The 16,700-nt window shown below is 39.6% G+C and overlaps 1 protein-coding gene across 10 annotated transcripts in view; it reads right to left on the bottom strand.

The window, feature by feature from the left end:
- FHOD3 (formin homology 2 domain containing 3) overlaps nucleotides 1–16,700 on the bottom strand; it is a 644,613-nt gene that overhangs the window by 150,962 nt on the left and 476,951 nt on the right. The gene's annotated exons all lie outside the window — the stretch shown is intronic.

The following is a 16,700-nucleotide window of genomic DNA, read 5'->3' as shown; positions in this document are numbered from 1 at the left end:
AGTACAAGAGCAGCTGGCTTCAGACCATGGTTCACAGATCACAGTAATGATTTACACTGTCAATTCCTTAACTATAATGGTGCTGTCAGTGTTTTCTTTCACAAACCATTACATTTACATGTTAATTTGCCCAGGGGGGTTAACTCTGCCATAAATATTTGCTCTTGGATGAATTTTGGCATATACTGGCTGAACCTTGAGGCAAAAATGTTCAGGCTACCCTCTTCATCTGAAGTAATATTTTATCCTAAAGGCTGCCTCATTCATAAAGGAGAAATCAGAAGAGCTGCACGTTTACAAAATTAGGATCTGAACGTACAACCACCCTTTTGCTGAGCACTCCTTTCTTTAAGTAGAACCACTGGCATAAAACTATTTGTCTGAGTAAGTGCTCCCCAGTGTGAGGAAGGGCTGCACAATCTGGCGCTTCCTGTAAGGTTTGTTAACTCCCATCAGGAGGTTTTTGGATCGACTTTGCCAAATACCTCTTACAAGAGAAAATGCCTCATATTACAACAGAAACAGAAACAAAATACATGCTAAGATAAATCAGTATGATAAGTACCAGCTTTACACTTCATGTATTGATTTTACAGATTTTGGTTAAGATTTTCAAAACTGGGTTCACAAATTTATTTATAGCCAAATAGGGTGAAATTCTGCCCCACAGAAATGAATGGCAGAACTCCCATTGACTTCACTGGGGTAAGACTGCACTCTGATTCAGTGTACCTCGGAGTTGCTGGCTGCTCAGCATATATGAAATACAGGACACATCACTGGTGCGTAAGACCATGTACCTACTGTTGATTCCATATGGACTCTGGAGTCTGTGTGGAGTCAGTTACAGGACTGGGATCTAAATATGGATTTAGAAACCTAATTTTAGTCATACGGTTTTGAAAATCTTGGCCTTTTTGTATGTACCTTGTGTGAAATGAAGTATACAATCATCGTTCTCATCGAGTTATGAACAAGGGATGTAGAGCACTACAGTAGTTTTGGTTGTTTCATCTGTCTTTGTCAGTCAGTGGGAAAATCGGATTCCCAGAGTAGAAGGGTTAACTATAGGACTGGAATTAAGTCCATATTTAGAAGAATGCAGACTAAATAAACTGGCCTTTATAAGCTGGTGTCACATGAATAACAGTCCCTTACAAAACTTCTGTACTTCACTTAGCCTGAAAGGAGTTTCTCTCCAGGAAAAGCCAACAGCTAAAGCATCCTGGAGAATTACAATAAAATCACCTAGATCAGCACAAACAAAGTTCAGCAGGTTAACAGTAACAAAAACATACTAAAACACAGACTGCAATACCTCATTTTCTGTGCTGTCAATCAGGCACTTATCATGAGTGCTAATTCGTTTAAATTAGGGCTGTCAATTAATTGCAATTAACTTACACGATTAACAAAAAAATTACTTTCAATTAAAAAATGTATCGTGATTAATCGCAGTTTTAATCATACTGTTAAACAATAGAATACCAATTGAAATTTATTAAATATTTTGGATGTTTTTCTACATTTTCAAATATACTGATTTGAATTAAAACACAGAATACAAAGTGTATAGCGCTCACTTTATATTATTTTTATTATAAATATTTGAACTGTAAAAATGATAAACAAAAGAAACAGAAAAAAGAACAGGAGTACTTGTGGCACCTTAGAGACTAACACATTTATTTGAGCATAAGCTTTCATGGGCTACAGCCCACTTCTTCAGATGCACAGTATGGAACATATATTGAGGAGATATATATACACATACGGACAGCATGAAAAGGTGGGAGTTGTCTTACCAACTCTGAGAGGCCAATTAAGTAAGAGAAAAAAACTTTTGAAGTGATAATCAAGATAGCCCAGTACAGTTTGATAAGAAGTGTGAGAATACTTACAAGGGGAGATAGATTTAATGTTTGTAATGGCTCAGCCATTCCCAGTCTCTGTTCAAGTCTAAGTTGATTGTATCTAGTTTGCATATCAATTCAAGCTCAGCAGTTTCTCATTGGAGTCTGTTTTTGAAGCTTTTCTGTTGTAAAATTGCCACCCGCAGGTCTGTCATTGAGTGACCAGACAGACTAAAGTGTTCTCCTACTGGTTTTTGAATGTTATGATTCCTGATATCAGATTTGTGTCCATTAATTCTTCTGTGTAGAGACTGTCCAGTTTGGCCAATGTACACAGCAGAGGGGCATTGCTGGCACATGATGGCATACATCACATTGGTAGATGTGCAGGTGAATGAGCCCCTGATGGCATGACTGATGTGATTAGGTCCTATGATGATGTCACTTGAATAGATATGTGGACAGAGTTGGCATCGGGCTTTGTTGCAAGGATAGGTTCCTGGGTCAGTGTTTTTGTTCAGTGGTGTGTGGTTGCTGGTGAGTATTTGCTTCAGGTTGGGGGGTTGTCTGTAAGCGAGGACAGGTCTGTCTCCCAAGATCTGTGAGAGTGAGGGATCATCTTTCAGGATAGGTTGTAGATCTTTGATGATGCGCTGGAGAGGTTTTAGTTGGGGGCTGAAGGTGACAGCTGGTGGTGTTCTGTTATTTTCTTTGTTGGGCCTGTCTTGTAGGAGGTGGCTTCTGGGTACTCGTCTGGCTCTGTCAATCTGTTTTTTTACTTCAGCAGGTGGGTATTGTAGTTTTAAGAATGCTTGATAGAGATCTTGTAGGTGCTTGTCTCTGTCTGAGGGATTGGAGCAAATGCGGTTGTATCTTACAGCTTGGCTGTAGACAATGGATCGTGTGGTGTGTCCTGGATGGAAGCTGGAGGCATGTAAGTAAGTATAGCGGTCAGTAGGTTTCCGGTATAGGGTGGTATTTATGTGACCATCGCTTATTAGCACAGTAGTGTCCAGGAAATGGACCGCTTGTGTGGATTGATCTGGGCTGAGGTTGATGGTGGGAGGGAAATTATTGAAATCATGGTGGAGTTCCTCAAGGGCTTCGTTTTCATGGGTCCAGATGATGAAGATGTCATCAATGTAGCGGAAGTAGAATAGGGGCGTTAGGGAACAAGAGCTAAGGAAGCATTGTGCTAAGTCATCCATAAAAATGTTGGCAAAATAGTATTTTTCAATTAACTGCATACAAGTACTGCAGTGCAATCTCTTTATCGTGTAACTTACAAATGTAGATTTTGTTTGTTACATAACTGCACTCAAAAACAAAACAATGTAAAACTTTAGAGCCTACAAGTCCACTCATTGAGCCAATCACTAAGACAAGCAAATTTGTTCACGTTTACGGGAGATCATGCTATCTGCTTCTTATTTACGATGTCACCTGAAATTGAGAACAGGTGTTCCAATGACACTTTTGTAGCCGGCATTGCAAGGTATTTACATGCCAGATATGCGAAACAGTCATATGCCCCTTCATGCTTTGGCCACTATTCCAGAGGACATGCTTCCATGCTGATGACGCTCGTTAAAAAAATAACATGTTAATTAAATTTGTGACTGAACTCCTTGGGGAAGAATTGTATGTCTCCTGCTCTGTGTCTTACCCACCTTTTGCCATATGTTTCATGTTATAGTAGTCTCGGATGATGACCCAGCATGTTGTTCGTTTTAAGAACAGTTTCACTGCAGAAGAAGGTACTAATGTGAGAGTTCTAAAGACAGCTACTGCACTCGACCCAAGGTTTAAGAATCTGAAGCGCCTTCTAAAATCTGAGAGGGATGAGGTGTGGATCATGCTTTCAGAAGTCTTAAAAGAGCAACACTCTGATGCAGAAACTACAGAATCTGAACCACTAAAAAAGAAAATCAACTTTTTGCTGGTGGCATCTGACTCAGATGATGAAAATGAACATGCAGGGACATATAAGAACATAAGAACATAAGAAAGGCCATACTGGATCAGACCAAAGGTCCATCTAGCCCAGTATCCTGTCTACCGACAGTGGCCAATGCCAGGTGCCCCAGAGGGAGTGAACCTAACAGGCAATGATCAAGTGATCTCTCTCCTGCCATCCATCTCCACCCTGTGACAGACAGAGGCTAGGGACACCATTCCTTACCCGTCCTGTCTCATAGCCATTAATGGACTTAACCACCATGAATTTATCCAGTTCTCTTTTAAACTCTGTTATAGTCCTAGCCTTCACCACCTCCTCAGGCAAGGAGTTCCACAAGTTGACTGTGCGCTGCGTGAAGAACTTCCTTTTATTAGTTTTAAACCTACTGCCTATTAATTTCATTTGATGACCCCTAGTTCTTGTATTATGGGAATAAGTAAATAACTTTTCCTTATCCACTTTCTCCACATCACTCATGATTTTATATAGCTCTATCATATTTTATATACCTCAGTCACCTCTTTTCCAAGCTGAAGAGTCCTAGCCTCTTTAATCTCTCCTCATATGGGACCCGTTCCAAACCCTTAATCATTTTATTTGCCTTTTTCTGAACCTTTTCTAGTGCCAGTATATCTTTTTTGAGATGAGGAGACCACATCTGTACGCACTATTTGAGATGAGAGCATACCATCGATTTATATAAGGGCAATAATATATTCTCAGTCTTATTCTCTATCCCCTTTTTAATGATTCCTAACATCCTGTTTGCTTTTTTGACCGCCTCTGCACACTGCGTGGACATTTTCAGAGAACTATCCATGCTGCCTCCAAGATCTTTTTCCTGACTTGCTGTAGCTAAATTAGCCCCCATCATATTGTATGTATAGTTGGGGTTATTTTTTCCAATGTGCATTACTTTACATTTATCCACATTAAATTTCATTTGCCATTTTGTTGCCCAATCACTTAGTTTTGTGAGATCTTTTTGAAGTTCTTCACAGTCTGCTTTGGTCTTAACTATCTTTAGCAGTTTAGTATCATCTGCAAACTTTGCCACCTCACTGTTTACCCCTTTCTCCAGATCATTTATGAATAAGTTGAATAGGATTGGTCCAAGGACTGCTCCTTGGGGAACACCACTAGTTACCCCTCTCCACTCTGAGAATTTACCATTAATTCCTACCCTTTGTTCCCTGTCTTTTAACCAGTTCTCAATCCATGAAAGGACCTTCCCTTTTATCCCATGGCAGTTTAATTTACATAAGAGCCTTTGGTGAGGGACCTTGTCAAAGGCTTTCTGGAAATCTAAGTACACTATGTCCACTGGATCCCCCTTGTCCACATGTTTGTTGACCCCTTCAAAGAATTCATATGAATCTTTAGTGTATCTGGCACATAAATATCTTGCAAAACCGAGTACAAGAGTACCATGAGAATGTCTGTTCTCACTTTCAGGTGACACTGTAAACAAGAAGCGGGCAGCATCATCTCCTGCACATGTAAACAAACTTGTTTGTCTGAGCTATTGGCTGAACAAGAAGTAGGACTGAGTGGACTTGTAGGCTCTACAGTTTGACATTGTTTTATATTTGAATGCAGATATTTTTGTGCATAATTCAACATTTGTAAGTTCAACTTTCATGATAAAGAGATTGAACTACAGTACTTGTATTAAGTGAATGGACAAATACTATTTCTTTTTTTTTTTACAATGCAAATATTTGTAATAAAAATAAATATAAAGCGAGCACTGTACACTTTGTATTCTGTGTTGAAATTGAAATCAATCTATTTGAAAATGTGGAAAACATCCAAAATATTTAAATAAATGGTATTCTATTATTGTTTAACAGCACGATTAATCACACGAGTAATTATGATTAATTATTTTAATCGCACAATTAATCACGATTAATTTTTTTAATTGCTTGACAGCCCTAATTTAAACATGTGTTTGAAGCAGGGACACACATCAAAGTGTAGTCATACAAGACATCTATGCTTCTCGTATGGTTATACGAACTTGGCCTTTGGTCTCACATCTCACAACACATATACAATGTGCAGGAAAGTTGTACGTAATAGCCGCACATCTGGAGGATTAGAATGTTTCAAGAATCACAGTAATAGGATAGGGAGCAACTTTCACTTCTATGTCACTTGCTATAATAGATTCCAGGTTAAAAAAAGTAAAAATCATTATCACATGACAGCTATATGGCTGTCTATGAGTTCATGATCTTAGTCCAGTTCCTAGTGGACAGGCAGTCACAACTCCAAAACCACCAGTACAATCAGCACCCTTATTGGCAGTCTCAGGAGCGAGGCCAAGGCCAGGATGGGCCTGAGTGAGATTTACACACCCACTCCCCCTTAGTGGTGGGTCCTTCAAGCCAGAGTTCAGGAATACTAGTGGGGTCATATGATGTTCTTAGGTTTCTTCTGCTCTTGCTCTTCCTTTCATGTGTACACACAGAATACTTCAATTTCCAGTGCTAGTCATCTGGCATCTTTTACAAGCACTGACCGCACTTTTGGGATTAAAAAAACCCAGTATGTCTTCTTATGTGTTACTGCTTCCATGATTTCAGGGCAGGATATTCAAAATCAGATAACTGGTTGGGAGCCCATCTTACCACTGCCTGCCCCAAATCAGGTTGTGAACCTATGGACCCATTTGCAGCATTGCCTCTGGCCACCAAATAACGAGCAACTCAGACATTTGTGTATTGTTTCAAAGTATTACATGTTTCAAATGATCTACACATGGAGCATTCCTATGGCACTCTTGGCTTTATGGTTTACAATTGGCCATTAACATGTATGCAGTTAATCTTTTCAAAGTTGCACATTTTGTAGGAAATCAGCCTATTTTTCTAGAACAAGCACTTTTGATTATGGGTAAACAAAATGAGGACAATAAACAAGGAAATTAAACTCACTGCTGAGTGGACACTTAAGAGTGAGCATGGGCACATGGTCTCCATGTCCTCTACATGGGTCTTTTGGCTTCTCAGTTAGTCCCAGAGAGGCTAGTAAAGTATCTACATAACAGCCCAATTGATCCTGGGGATAGCAGGCTCAGTGTGAAAGTGGTGGTGGTGGGGTTCGGGGGAGGAGGGCAGAAGTGAACTGAAGCTGCTCCACAAGCACGAGGTGCTGAGTGCCTTGGGCTGAGGTACAGGAAGTCATGTAGACTCATAGACTTTAAGGTCAGAAGGGACCAGTATGATCATCTAGTCTGATCTCCCACATGATGCAGGCCACAAAAGTTGACCCACCCTCTTTCCCTTGACTCAGCTGTTGAAGTCCCCAAATCCTGTGATTTAAGGACTTCAAGTCGCAGAGAATCCTCCAGCTTGTGACCCTGCCCCATGCTGTGGAGGAAGGCGAAAAACCTCCAGGGCCTCTGCCAATCTCCCACTCCCCCACTCTTAAAGCTGCCTTATGTTAATCCAAGCTGTGTCTCTCCTCCTACCTACCCCACCCTAGAGATGCAATAAGATCTGTAAGGCTCCAATCTACACGACAAGATGAGATCAGGGTTCCTAATGGGGGGAGGGGAGGAGGGAGGGAATTTTTTTTGTGGCAGTGGGTTGATTGGAGGGTGAAAAGTTGATAGCTTGAGTGAGTAGCTCTCTTCCTCTCTCCTCTCTTCTCCCCAGCTATCCAATGATGGTGCAACAGACTGATGGGTCCAAACTATGCTTCTTAGATGATGGCTTCATTTTAGATATGCCAGCCAGCTGGACTTCTTAGGCCATGGTGACCCTTCTCATGTACTCTCTCTCCCAATGCCAGCAGCTCAGAAGGAATCTGGCCCTCATCTGAATATTAGAAAGGCTCAGTGACTCTGCTGATATCAGCCTTAGCAGGATGGGACACATATGGTAGTTGGGCTGGGAAGAATCAGAGCAAGGGGTTGGTTGTCCTCATGTCTGCTATGAAGATGCTGGGGGCAGTGGGGGAAGAGGGTGGAGGGAAATATGCATTGTCTTCTGTGGCTGTGGAGCCAAACTGGACCATGCCAGCTACTGTGGAATTCGCACAGTGGAAATAGCTGAAATAACATATTAAGGAAAGATATAGATCCAGCGTCCATAAGTGGGAAACACTCTTAATCAGCAACTGAATATGTAGCTCCAGAATTTGACCTCTAGAGTATAGTTGTTATGAAAGTGGGTCTGATTCATGCCTGGGATGATTGACAATCTTATTCTTAAACTACCTGCTGAATCAAAAGTATTTTTCATTTATAAATTCAGCAAATAGTTCCAGTGCCAGCTGACTTTCAGTATGGATAGAAAATAGATCTACATATACATAGCTAATGTAATAGTTGAAATATAACATCTTTTGCAGATTCTTTGTTTAAGCAATGCTGTAAAAATGGAAAATGTGCTCCAAAATATTTGTTAAAACTGGAAAACAGCTAAATAAAGACAGGGAATGCCATTTATATAATAAACTATGGTGGAGGCAAACAGACAGAGGATTCAGATCAAATGGGAAGAGCCAACAGATTTCTTAATATACCCTGGCAGCTCTAATGGGGCCTTTCTTATTAAGTATATGTTTATTTTTGTGTGAATAGGAGAAGGGATAACTTGGCAATACTTTTTTTCTTTTCCCCTCTGTCTGTACATATATATGTAGATTTTGTGCCAATGCAATAGTATAATTAGATTAAGAAAAATGATTCAGTGGAAACTATTCAATGAAATTAAGCTCCAAAACCTGCCAAGGTTTTCAGCAGTGGCCTAGTTACTTTATCAAGTTTAGCACAAAGCAAATATTTATCTCTACAGAACTTACAGCTAGCACTGTATGGACTGGCATGTTTGACCAACATTAAGGCCACCACTGGCTTACTTAGGTTCCATGATATCAATCACAAATCAGAATTTTGCAATTAGTGCTTTAAAACTGTAAAAACAAATTCTGGAACAATGAATAATTAAATTTCAGCTTTAAAATGGCTTTCTGTTATCCACCAAAGAGGGCAAATACTTTTAAAAGAGTATCATCAGCCAAGAGAACTAACAGATATCTAATAGGGCGAAGCTGTTGTTTGGTTATTTCCATGGCAAGAACCCAAAGTTAGACAGGGAAATATTTATAGCCCCTCTAAAGTACATGTAGGTTTAGCAAGATTATAAAGTGCAGTTTATGGATACAGAATATACCAGGGGAATCGAAAAGCAACGTAACCAAAGCTTTAAAAGTAATGGATAATCCTTTCTCCTTTCTTTTAATTTAAAAATAAAATCAAACTTGAATCTATCAGATTGTTCCTGCTACTTACATTAAATAGCTTCCTCGAGTTAATGAAACATAAGCTTTAAAAAACAGAGACTGAAGAAAAAAAACTAACAACTGAAAGGCCAACCTACAAGTTTATTTGAAAGGGAAAAGCAAAATCAATAAGGTGCTAACTAAAGAAAATAACTCACACACACAGACACAGAAGAATCTCAATGTTTTCTTTACATGATCCTTTTTTGCTTAAATCCAAGTTCTAATTATTCATTAGTGGAGTCTCAATCTAATATCTGTGCACCCCACAATGTGGTTAGAAGCAGTCTCTGAGAACACAAGGGAAAAGAATGCTGCAACTATTAAATAACCAGGATGATAAGGAACAGCAGTACAACCAGACAATAGATCTGGATTAAGGCTTTCAAAAACAAGGTGTTTGAAAATTCTAAAGTTTGTGACTCTGATCCTTCTGCAAGAGTTGAAAGCATGACACTATGGTATGCTAATATCACAGAATATGAGAACCCAGAAATGAAGAAAACCTCTTTATATTATCTAGTCCATCCCCCAGTCAGAACAAGATTGCTCCCTACAGTACAGAGTTTAGTATTTCAACAAGCATTATTTTTAGTGCCTCAGCCTCTCAATGTTCCAACATGCAGCTTGAAACACAGGCAATTCTCAAATTCTTAATTATTTTCCAACAGAAAAAATGGCTAATAGGGAATTTGAAGGAAGTAGCTGGGAGGATATTTCTAACAGAGAAAAGCAACAGAGGGTCCTGTGGCACCTTTAAGACTAACTGATGTATTGAAGCATAAGCTTTCGTGGGTGAATGCCCACTTCGTCAGACGCAGCTTATGCTCCAATACTTCTGTTAGTCTTAAAGGTGCCACAGGACCCTCTGTTGCTTTTTACAGATCCAGACTAACGCGGCTACCCCTCTGATACTCTAACAGAGAAAGAATTTTCAATATAAGACCAGATTCTGCTGTCCTTAGTATCAATGGGACTTTTTATGGAGTAAGGTAAGGGATTCCTCATTGTGGTTGAGTAGCAAAATCTGGTCCACAACAGAGAGGAACTAGCAAAGGATGTTTTTGTAATAATGTTTATTTTGAGTTTTTTCACCAAAAATCATTTGGTTTGCGTGAGCATTTATGCAAGTTTTACTCAATGAAATATTAGTGTATCAAAGACCTCTGTTCAATATCTGATTCCTGTTCTTTTAGGGCCTGATTCAACTGCCATTACAGTCAACAGTTTAAAATCAACCTGCTTTCCCTCTCACTTTAATAGGCAGCGGAACAGGCCCTAAGGCAGTGATTTTTGCAAAGTGGGTCTAGGGACCAGTGGCCTATGAGTCCTTCCTAGATAATCTGCAGAATTAAGTATTTTGAGAGCCAAGTAGTGGGGCACTGAAATATAGGGAGGGAAGGTGGGTCATGAGAGATTTTCTCTCTTATGCAGTGGTCCTCAGAATGATAAGATTGGGCAATCCTAGTTAAGTTACGGGACATTGTTCTCCCACTTCTCCGAAACCATCAGGCAGGCAAATGCCTGTGTGTACTGCTTACTGTTTAAAAATTAAGGCATCAGCATACAAGCTCTTTTCATTTTAGTTTCTTCAAATTACCTATTTAAGTATCCACTGCACATCACTGGCCAAGCTCACTGACGTGAGATAACATGACTGTGGACACTATCCCTCCAAAAGTTATTTTTTAAATGAAACATTAGGGTTGATTTCAAGGCACTTTGCTTTTCAGATTTTTTTCCATTCAAATATCAAATCTGTTTTCCCTCTCGCAGAGCACTTGGAAAGCAGCTTTCCTGAACTCCTTACAGGTGAATAAATAGAAAATGAAAAATGTTCCATCAAGGAGTGGACTTTACAAGTCATAGTGGATATCAATTTTATTTCCTTCCAGGATTGCTTGCTGCTGTCATAAATTTATGGCTCAAATTCCACTTTCCTAGGTTAAACAGTGCAGTTCATAGTTAACTGCCTCAGCCCTTATAAAACAAACAAATGATCTGAAGCACCTCTGATCATAAAAGGCTTCCCTTTTCTTCCTTTTAAGAGCATTCCGGTACAGTCTTTCCTTTCCCGGACAAAAGAGGTTTAATTAGTCTTATATGTAAGGCTAAACAGCAAAAAGGAGAGTTGCCAACATTTCAAATTAATCAAATTATGACTCTGGAGGAAAAGGTTATTTACACTGTTGGGTTTTTTCCCCCCTTAGAAAACAAAAGCTAACAAAGTAAGCCACATGTCCATCAAGTATTTTCAATAAAATGGTTTTACTGGATAAAATTAGTAGCCTGCTGATTTACATCACATGCAATCTTATTGATAACGGGTTGCCTAAGGCATACATTAGCAAGAATTTGGCCCACTCTGTAGAAAGGATTTTACTTGTATTAGCGATCAAATGGAAAATTAATATGTCTAATTAATAGGTCAAAAATCCTGCCATTTCTGTGATATGGCCTTTTACCATGACTTATATTAAAGTTTGGAAAATGAGAAGGAGGGTAATGAATGTTGAAAGGGGAAATATGTTTCCTTTCTCTATTCATATGTGACAGTGCTCTTTGCTTTTTAACTTCCTGTTATTTTCTTTTCTATACAATATGATAAATACCACTTTACACCTATATAATACTTATATATCATACTTTTGTTCAATGAACCCAAAGCAATTCACATTGTTACACACATTTTATGAAAGGGTACGCTGATGTATAAAAGAGTGTACAAGAATGGACTTCGCGGAGCCTCAAGCACTGACACACAATCGTCAGGGGTGAAGACAACTGGTTGATTGCTCATCAATGGTGGTGCCCCAATGCGGTTATGGGAGTGATGATGATGATGACATTGATTTACAGAGGGTCTGTGCAAGTTGCTCAATGTCAGTGGCAGAGCTTTGAACATCCAAATTTTAATAGGGCAAGAGACATATAAATTAATAGATTCTAATACACATGGTTTAGGTTGGGAGCGAAAACTGTTCTTGATCAGTTTCTTATCTCCCCTCATTTTTCCTTAGCTTCCTCCAGACCACTCTAAGACTCTCTTTAAAATCGTCTGACTAAACAAATCTTTTTTTTTTCTTTTAGCTTCCTTTCATCAGCTGTCCCTTCAAATCTGCACTACTTCATTCTTCATTTCATCTGCTACTGTTACCGCCTGCTGAACGCATGAGGGACATAACAAAGGAAATCTGTCCCCAAGCTAAAATAGCAGGGCCCTAACAGAACTATTTTTATTGCCAAAGGTACTGTTGTCAGAGACTAACAAGGGCTTGATATTATGAACAGTTGCCATTCCGTGCACCACTCTTTTCTGAGGACCACTATTCTTACATCTTCATTTCTTCACTTTTTTTTGTCCATACCAGTGGCTAATGAAATAAATGAAAAGAACATCCCCTCCACCTCCATATATAATCTTATGTCATTTTACTTCAAGAAGAACCATAATGCTAGGTGGCCTACCCTAGAGTGTCTATGAATGGGTCCTTCAGTATATGAATACTGCAGCCTATGCCTCTGTGTTTATTGCTTCTATAGGAGATGTTTATTGCCTGGGATTACTGTCTCAGATACAAAAATGGGGCAAATCTCAAGCAAGAGAAAGTACAACTCAATGTCTTTCCACTAAACGATAAACGTTAGTTTTTTACAACCCTCTCTATTTCACAATGATGTCCTACCATTAGATAGGTCCCCTTAAATCCTTAATCTTGGGTCTCCCTACTCATATATTGTTGTTATTATTGCTATTAATTATTTTCATTACAGTAGCTCCTGATAGGCCAGCAGAGTCAAGTGCTATATGCAACCCCAATTGCCCTTTTCTCTTTTTTTAAATAGCAGGTTCAGCCAAACCTAAGGGATCTGACATATGTTCATCATCATTTAATTAAAAAAAACCAAACCTATCTGCCTTTCAATTGTTCCATAGTACTTTGGATTTATGTTTTCATAGCACCAAGAAATATCAGCTATCACAATGGAAAGTCAACAGAGTTCAAAACCCTGTGACTAGAGCTACAATTTTGACACAGTAAATTCTGTGGGTGGAGGGGGGAAATCAAGGATTGATTATAGTCAGAATGTCAGAAGCCATGGAAATCATAAAATTGTAAAAAGTCTTAGATGTACTTTGGACATACCTTCCCCTGGAGGCCTGGCTCACCACAAAAATTTATGGGCCACTATAGCCAAAGCTATGGGCTGTGCAGCTGGAGACAGTCCAAAGTTAAGCAGAGAAAACCCTCTTCAGGATCTCATATTTACATATAGTTTTCTGGTGAAACCAAAAAGTGTTCAACTATAATCCCTTCACGTAGGTCTTCCAATATTAAAACACACAAAACCAGACAGTTCTAATGTTTGCACAGCTCTCTGTCCTGTTTCAAGACGGTAACCCCCCATCTTTTCCAAGAGGCTTGAAGGAAGTCCAGCCCCTTTCTAAGGCTCAGCATAATTCCACTGATAATGGACTATGTCAGGTGCAGCTAGGATACCCCCAAGTTACTCTCAGCTCATGGAGGCTCTTCCAAATGAGACACTGAAAACCTGGTGCAGATTTAACTTCAAAATTCCTACACTATTCTGAAGGGCTTTTCCCTAGTGGCACTAGAAGAGCAAAGTGCATCTTGACTGTGAGGTCCTCCTCCAGGGGGTGCCAGCAGACTTGAACACTCGTCACAAGTATATCATGTCCTCTTTCGTCTCTAGCCACTGCTTCTTTCCTCCTCTACAGAATCCTCCTGGAGGAAAAGCTTCTTCAAAACACAAAATAAGATTGGGAAGTTTTAGGGGAAACTTACCCCTGAACTGGTCATCCTTCCCTATACACTTGGTTTAATACTGGTAGAGTGTAAAGTCATAACAACCTCTGTCACCATATGAGCCTGCTTATTTAGGCCTGATAGGCCTCCCAGAATTTCTACTTATTGCTTGTTTGCTAGGGTCCTGTGGTACCACCAGAACATCCTAATGCAAGCCCAGTTATTTTCTTGCAGTACAAGCTCCAGCTGAGCATGTAGAGTGACTAATGCTCATGTTATTTTTTTGGCAATTAAAAAAATGACAGAACAAACAACAGTCAAGGAAACATATTATAAACTAAAAAATAAAAAGGGAGTCTAATAAGATGGCATGATCACCTAAACTTAACTACACCGCTACCTCGATATAACGCTGTCCTCGGGAGCCAAAAAATCTTACCATGTTATAGGTGAAAATGCGTTATATCGAACTTGCTTTGATCCGCCGGAGTGCGCAGCCCCGCCTCCACGGAGCACTGCTTTACCGTGTTATATCCGAATTTGTGTTATATCGGGTCACGTTATATCGGGGTAAAAGTGTATTCACAACGTTCTAAGTCTCAGTAGATTATTTGAAAACACTTTATATTTAAATCCCCCATAAAACATAGATAGATTCTTTGCTTAAATGCTGATAAGATCCACTAGTGTAAATCTACTTTCGACTTCCCAGAGAAAGCTCACTAAGTCTTGTTGACAGAATTCATTTGAAGTATTTCTGGGGTAGAAGATTTTCTTTGTGTAATAACGATATAAGGGAAACACTTGGTCAGATCAGATTTTTTGGAATAGGCTCATCATTGCGCTCATTTGAAAGACTGAGGAGCGGCAGTTCCTGATGTATTGCTGTGCGTGGATGGGCCCATGAAGAGCACATTATGTGAGAACCATACCGAGGAATTCCACTACCACGTAGCTGCACATCAAACTATATGCCTTCAGCTCTGTCAGTATGAGAACCAAAAGTGAAACACAGTCACTTGACTTGTCTATTAAGACTCATGTGACCACTGCACACACGATTCTTTAAGGGTGTAAAATGAAAACTCAACTATCATGCAAGATCTTGCTACTCTTTATTGTCTTCTTTGACTCCTCATTGGCATGGCTGAAAAAAAAGCTAGCATCACACATAAAATATAGAAACGCTTCGGTAAGAAGTCTATTATTTTTAAAATAAAATCCTACGATAGGCCCATAGATTTAGACTAGTAAATTCTGAGCAGGAAAGAAAAAGTTGAGAAGGTTCCATCCTTGAATCATTCTAAATGTCATATTTTAATAGGATTAAAGTGTTTCCAAACTTTATTGAGCTCACCGCATAATGGAAACAGAAAGGGGTCTAGTGCAAGGCAAACTTGTGAGTGTAAGGCCTAAAGTAAATGTCAAGAGTCTAGATAACAGAAATATGCCTGCAGCAAAATGCCTGTCTGTAAAAGTCCGTTCTCCCCTCTCCCCCCCCCCCACACTTAGTATAATTTTAGTTAAGTATTTATAATGGGTATATAAAAGATGGCTTTTGCTCTCAGTTAAACCACACTAACAGAACAGATTTTGTCCCTTATTTGTTTTGAACCACATATAAAACAGTGGTGCATTTACTTTGGAAGATGGTTGCCAACATGATGAAAAAGACCTACAAGTTCTCCACTTGCTCGCCCTTAAAGATATATAGTCTGACCTTTTCCCATCTTAAAACCAAAGTCTGCTCTCAATTACACTGGTGTAAATCAGAGTAACTGCATTGGCTTCAGGCAGCTTTGCTCGATTTACAGCACTGCAAATGAAAACAGAATTTGGATACTATTGTCTTTTCTGCTTTACTGCCACCATAAATTTCTCTTTTTGGAAGACTTATTTCCTTGCCATTGCAGTAAATCTTACCTGTTGACACAAAGCAGATGACTCTGAACAACCTGTTTGATGTGGTAAACAAAAGCAAAATATGTGCCAAACCATCTGAATGGAGTAGAAAGAAAGGGAAGAGGAACACTCTGCAAAGGAGTACTCTGAGGTACCTAGAGCCTGCAGCGATCTGGGGAATGGAGTCCATAAATAACCAAGAAGAATATAGTCTAAAAAGAAACACAATATACTATGTGGGACTGATTCTGATCTCCCAAGAGTGTAACCAGGAGTGGCTCCACTGAAGTCAATGAAGTTATTCCAGTGTAAAGCCAACATCAGAATCAAGTGACATATATACCATGTAACTACCAGCAGAAGCAAGGAAGTAAATGTAAGGAAAAGAAAATTAGGCTGAATACCAGTAAAGTTTTCCTAATGGTGAAGCGAATTTGTAAGCGTCTCCAAGGAAACTGGCTGAAGCCTCATAGCTGGGGATATTTTATAACTAAAATAGATAGAGCCCTGCAAAATACACTGTAAATAACAATCCTGCATTTGCTCGGGGATATACTAGGGGCTGGATCCAATGCCCACTGAAAGGGAGTCTTTCCATTGACTTAAATGGGCACTAGATCTGATCCCAGGTGAAAATTGGGCCTTTTCCTCCTGTAATTTCTATAGGCCGAATTCACGGGTGGGAAACAAAGGTATCACCAGGCTGTGGCGGCTGGAAATGTTATGCCTGCAGAGGTCAGGCGCTGACAATTTCACTATGGTAGAGCACTCAGCTGGCTTTTGATATACCTTTGTAGATGTAACATGCCTTTAGTTAAGACGAGACTCCAATACTTGTTCATATGGGCAGTGGAGGTGGGGCTGTGGACCCACAACAAACATGCCCCCATGGGGAGTGGATGAGAGCTTGCCGCTTGCTGA

Source organism: Trachemys scripta, chromosome 2 (assembly GCF_013100865.1).
Source record: "Trachemys scripta elegans isolate TJP31775 chromosome 2, CAS_Tse_1.0, whole genome shotgun sequence".
In the NCBI taxonomy this organism is placed as follows: domain Eukaryota; kingdom Metazoa; phylum Chordata; order Testudines; family Emydidae; genus Trachemys; species Trachemys scripta.
The sequence above is the reverse complement of the archived record's forward strand: the minus strand, read 5'-3'. Positions and strand labels throughout refer to the sequence as shown.